The sequence below is a fragment of the Phoenix dactylifera genome, chromosome 16, assembly GCF_051530095.1.
Source record: "Phoenix dactylifera cultivar Ajwa chromosome 16, Ajwa_hap1_PhDact_Kaust_v1.1, whole genome shotgun sequence".
In the NCBI taxonomy this organism is placed as follows: domain Eukaryota; kingdom Viridiplantae; phylum Streptophyta; class Magnoliopsida; order Arecales; family Arecaceae; genus Phoenix; species Phoenix dactylifera.
The window spans coordinates 10,598,276-10,604,862 of record NC_143205.1 but is presented as its reverse complement, the minus strand read 5'-3'; positions in this window follow the sequence as shown (position 1 = coordinate 10,604,862).

Below are 6,587 nucleotides of genomic sequence, written 5' to 3'. Positions count from 1 at the left end.
AAGACCATTGCCCTAAAGTCTACCACCCCTAAACAACAAACTGAGTCGGAAGATTCAGATGATGATGATGAATTTGATGAAGAAGGAATGGCTATGCTTGGAAGAAAATTCAGAAAATTTATGAGAGGTAAGAATAGATTTCATAAAAAGAAACCCTTCTTCAAAGGTAGCTCAAGCAAAGAAAAGGGTAAGGACAAAGAAAAGAAAAAAGAAACTCCTATTTGTTATGAGTGTAATAAACCCGGGCATTATAAGATAGATTGCCCGAAATTAAAGTGGATGGCAAGAAAACTGAAAAAGAAGAACTTCATGGCTGAATGGAGTGAAAGTGAGGAGTCAAGTTCGGAAGAGGAAGATCATCAAGAGACGGCCCAAATATGTCATATGGCCAATGACGATGAGGTAGATTCTGAACTTGAATGTGATTTTACTGTTGATGAATTACATGATGCATTTTTAGAACTCATGGAAGAACATAAAAAACTAATCAATAAAAATAAAGTTCTAAAAGAAGAAAATCAATCTCTTATCAAAGATAAGTTAAAACTATCTCATAACTATGAAACATTAAGTAGGAAACTCATAAATGAAACCAAGAATCTAATTGCTGAAAATGTCAAGTTAAAAGAAGATGCTGAAAAATATAAATCCTTAGTAGATAAGTTTACACTTAGTTCTACCAAATTAAATATGATTCTTGATAGTCAAAAAGCTGTATATGATAAGGCTGGATTAGGATATAAAACAAATAGGAAACAAAAATACTTAAAGATCATTTTTGTAAAAGCTAAAAATGAAAATATTACTTGTCATTGCTGCAATAAATTAGGACATAAAGCATATGAATGTAACTATAGAAAGTCCAGTCAAAATAAATTGAGTAATAATCATAAGCTTAAATTCAAGAAAGTTTGGGTTCCAAAAGGAACATCAAGTACTAACCCTAAAGGACCCAACATAGTTTGGGTACCTAAAGCTCTTTCTTGATCTTTATTGCAGGGGTATCTTGCAGCTAATAAAGTGGAAAAACGATGGTATCTAGATAGCGGCTGTTCAAGACACATGACCGGTGACGTAGATCAATTTGTCACCTTGGAATCTAAGAAGGGTGGAGTAGTAACCTATGGAGACAATGGAAAAGGGTATTTCATTGGAAAGGGTAAAATTTTCATTACTCCATCTACTTTCATAGAAAATGTCTTATTAGTTAAGGGTTTGAAACATAACCTACTTAGCATAAGTCAATTTTGTGATAAAGGGTTTAAAGTCACATTTGAAGCATCAGTATGCATAATCACAAATCCTAAAGATAATAGCATTGTACTTGTAGGACAAAGGCAAAGAAATATTTACATGGTAGATCTTCATGATTTAGGCAAGAAAAATGGATTATGCTTAATTACTAATGAAGAAAAGAAAAATGAAACAAGTTGGCTTTGGCATCGTAGACTAGGACATGCTAGTATGGAATTAATATCAAAACTAGTCAAGAAGGAATTAATAAAAGATGTGCCAAAATTGATTTTTGAAAAGGACAAAATCTGTGGACCATGCTCATTAGGAAAACAAACTAAATCATCCTTCAAATCGAAGAATATAGTATCAACAACTAGGCCTTTTGAACTCATAGGATCTATTTGGACCCACTAGAACTGCGAGTCTAGGAGGGAAGAAGTATGGACTAGTTATTGTAGATGATCTTTCAAGATATACATGGGTTTCATTTTTGGCACATAAGAATGAAGTATTTTCAGAATTCTCGAAACTTTATAATAATATCATAAATGAAAAGAAGCTCACCTTAGTAGCAATTCGAAGTGATCATGGTACTGAATTTGAAAATCAACACTTTGAAGAATTTTGTAATAAAAATGGTATCTCACATCAATTTTCAGCACCTAGAACGCCTCAACAAAATGGGGTTGTTGAAAGGAAAAATAGGACATTGGCAGAAATGGCACGCACGATGTTGTGCGAGTCAAATCTTCCAAAGTACTTTTGGGCTGAAGCTATAAGCACTGCTTGCCATATTCTAAATCGGGTTTTAATACGACCAATAACCAAGAAAACTCCTTATGAACTTTGGAAGAATAAGAAACCAACTGCTAAATATCTTAGAGTATTTGGATGTAGATGTTTCATTTTAAACAATGGCAAGGAGGATCTAAGTAAATTTGATGCCAAGTCAGATGAAGGTATCTTCTTAGGATACTCCACATCTAGCAGGGCATACAGAGTATTCAATAAAAGAACTCTTGTAGTCGAAGAGTCAGTTAATATCATATTTGATGAGTCTGATAGTGAGTCTGCTAGGAAAGAAAATATTCTTGATGATGATACAGAAATTATTAACTTTGAAAAGTTGAATATTGATGACGTGCCAATTCAAGATAAGAGAGATGATTGCGTGCCACCACAATCTCAAAACTTGCCAAAGGAATGGAGGTATGCATATGGACACCCTAAAGACTTAATCATTGGGGATCCATCTCAAGGGGTAAAAACTCGATCCTCTCTTAGAAATTTAAATGATTATCTTGCTTTTGTTTCACAGTTAGAACCTAAGACTTATGAAGATGCTGAAAAAGATACCAATTGGATAAATGCCATGCAAGAAGAATTAAATCAATTCAAAAGAAGTAATGTATGGACATTAACTGAAAGACCAAAGCATAACTCTGTAATTGAAACAAAATGGATCTTTAGAAATAAATTAAATGAAAATGGGTTAGTTATAAGAAATAAAGCTAGACTTATAGCTAAGGGATACAATCAAGAAGAACAGATAGATTTTGATGAAACATTTGCTCCTGTAGCTAGATTAGAGGCTATTAGATTACTTCTAGCTTTTGCATGTTTCATGGATTTCAAATTGTATCAAATGGATGTAAAAAGTGCATTCTTAAACGGTTTTATAGAGGAAGAAGTATATGTAGAGCAACCTCCTGGTTGAATCATGAATTGCCAAATCATGTGTTTAGACTACATAAGGCATTATATGGATTGAAACAAGCACCTAGGGCTTGATATGATCGATTAAGCAAATTTCTACTAAAAAATGACTTTAGTAGAGGAAATGTAGATAAAACACTGTTTCTCAAAAGAAAGGACGAAAATCTATTAGTGGAACAAATATATGTGGATGACATAATCTTTGGTGCCACAAATGATACTCTTTGCAAAGAATTTGCTGATTTAATATACGGAGAATTCGAAATGAGTTTGATGGGAGAACTAAGTTTCTTTCTAGGATTACAAATCAAACAAACTAAAGAATGTATCTTCATTCATCAAACTAAGTATACAAAGGAAATACTAAAAAAGTTTGGGAATGAAAATCATAAGGGAGTAGGCACTCCAATGAATCCTACTAGTAAGCTAGACAAAGATGAGAAAGAAAAGAGTATTGATATTAAGCTTTATAGAGGACTAATTGGATCCTTGCTCTACCTTACTGCTAGTAGACCAGACATCGTGTTTAGTGTAGGAATATGTGCTAGATACCAATCAGATCCTAAGGAGTCACATTTAAGTACTGTTAAAAGAATCCTTAGATATTTAAGAGGAACTACGAACATAGGATTATGGTACTCAAGAGACTCCTGTCTAGATTTGCTTGCATACTCAGATGCTGATTTTGCTGGATGCAAATTAGATAGGAAGAGCACTAGTGGAACATGTCAATTCTTAGGAAACAACTTAGTATCATGGTTTAGCAAAAAGCAGAATTCAGTGGCACTGTCAACAGCTGAAGCTGAATATATAGCTGCTGGCAGTTGTTGTGCTCAAGTACTATGGCTTAAGCAACAACTAGAGGACTATGGAGTTAAGCTAGATAATATTCCTATTAAGTGTGATAATACTAGTGCCATCAACCTTACTAAAAATCCGGTTCAGCATTCTAAAGCCAAACACATAGAAATAAGATATCATTTTATTAGGGATCATGTGCAAAATGGAAACATATGTATTGAGCATATATGTACTGAAAAACAATTAGCTGACATATTCACAAAACCCTTGAGTGAAGATAGATTCTGCACGCTAAGGAGGGAATTAGGCATATGTGATCCTTTTTATTGAAGAGATATAAAAGGGAGCAAGCAGTCTCATGATACGTTCCTCCCATTTCTAAAAACCCATGAAACATGAGTCAAACTTGTCATCTATAGATTCCTTACTCATGTATCATTGTCCCAGAAAGAATTTGTAAGGATTGGAAGCAAGAAAAATTTTTAGAAGCGAAAAGGAAGAGAAAGGAAAAATTTCTGAACTTGGGTCGACCCAACTCAGAATAGGGTCGACCCAACGTTGAGTCGACCCAAGAAAATTCTTGAGTCGACCCAATGTCGGGACCCCACTGTTAAAAGGGGGACCCGTGAGCTATCTAGGGCACTGTTTACACTTTGTCCTCTTCCGAAAACCTTATTCCCCACTCTCAAAACTCCTCCAATCATCTCCAAACAGTAGATTACTTCAAGATCTTGGAGAAATGGGACCCAAAAGAGCCGTAGCCAAGCGATCCGGGAGAGTCTCACGGATCCAACGTGCGGAAAGAGAAGCTACGGAGCCATCTACAGTGTCTCCACAAGGTGAGACATGTGTAGAGCCACCTCCTCCTCCCTCCCCTTCAGTACAACTTGCAAAGTTTGCGGGGAGACCGGTTACAACGGGGAGAAGGATCCATTTCGAGTTCTTTGATCAAGAAGGGTTCCGTTTGGGGGAATGGATCCGAAGGCAAGGTTGGGAGTATCTTTGCTCCCTAGATGTGGTGATATACCCGGGACTAGTTCGGAAGTTCTATGCCTTCCTCAAAATTGGGATGGGAGGGCTCATATCGGAAGTTCGAGGAGTTAGGGTTCGAGTTTCCGAAGAGAGTTTGAGTGAGTTGCTTCATCTCCCCTGTGAAGGAGCAACTCCAGAAAAGCCAGAAAACAAGTTGAGAGCCCTGCAGTTAATTCTTGAGAATGAAGACTTCGACTTCTCGGAGCAGGTTATAGCGAGCTCTCTTTCTGCAGAGATGAGGTTGTTGCACAACATCATTGATAGGATTCTATTTCCGAAGAGCAGGAGATTTGATCTCATTACAGAGTGAGATCTAGTAGTGATGGAGCATATTATTCAGGGTATTCCCCTGAATCTCCCGGCCATGATACTGAGGCAGATGAGGAAGGTGATCTGCAACTCCAGAGTATCCCTGCCTTATGGTATGATACTCACCTTGATCTTCCGACATCACGACATATCTGTCGAGGGGGAGGTCTCCAGGCATCTGCTTTTTACTGATACATACACTGCACGATCACTTATTCGCATGGGCTATGAGAAAGTGAACGGGCAGTGGGTTCGTACTGGAGCAGGGATTCAGGGTAATGCACCAGAGGGTGATGCACCAGATATTGGAGACCCTATCCCTGAGGATGAGGAGCATATGGATCATCCTACTGCACCTTCAGAGGCTGGACCATCGTCATCTGTTCCTGCGGGAGACACAGATGAGTTCTGGAGTAGGATGACTGAGCTTATGTCAGCTCAGACGAGGACTATCACTGATGGGCTGACGAGCCGACTAGATATCATGTCTGCTGAGATCAGTGATCTGAGAGAGCAGATAGGAGCTATACGGAGAGAGAGAGAGAGACTCATGGACCATCTGTGCCACAGGTTGCTGAGTCAGAGATTTCAGCACAGAGTCATCCAGCTCACTGTGCTCCACGCCAGACTCAGTCTCATCAGGCTCGACCTCCCCTCGCCACTTATACTAGGAGGATGAGGACTAGATCACAGCCATTAGATACTCCCTAGGCTGATATTAGTATTTCTGTTTAGAGCCTAGGATAGGTATCTAGTTCTCATATGTATTTTGTGTTGATCATGTATTTTAAACTTTGATTGAGGAACATTGTATTTGTTTTTGTTTTTGGCATTATTGTACTAAAATGTTCCTATTTTGATCAATGAAGTTTAAATGTTTGTTATTTATTGTGTCTATTCCCATGCGCCTATTTGATGATAACAAAAAGGGGGAGAAGTAAAGAAAGAGAAATAAGTTGTGTAAGAAAAGAGAAATAAGTTGTAAAACAAATTGAAAATTATAATGGGAAAGCATATACATTTAAGGAGGAGCAAATTGTAACAATGAAAATGATCAAATCTAAAATTTCTATTGAATTTCAGAATTTGGCACATAGAATTTCAGAATTTGGCACATACCTTTCACACCTCGATACATAATCTGAAACTCATGCATTATCTCAAATTTTTGAAGTTTCATCTTTAATGAAATATAAAAGAAAGGGGGAGCAATTCAAAAAGTCAAATTGGAAAACATTTGGATAAAATAGGAGGAGACTTCACTCTCATATTTGAAAAGCTGAAATTCAGCAACTTGAGCCCTTTTAAAACTGATTTTAAGATAAGTATCAATAGGCACATACTCTATATTTTGTAATCATCAAAAAAGGGGAGATTGAGGATGATAGTGTTATTTTGATGATTAACAAGCAATAATCAAGAGTATGTTACAAGTTAATTCGATACTTCATTTATAAGTCTGTTACTCTCAGTATATTTGTATAAATGCATTT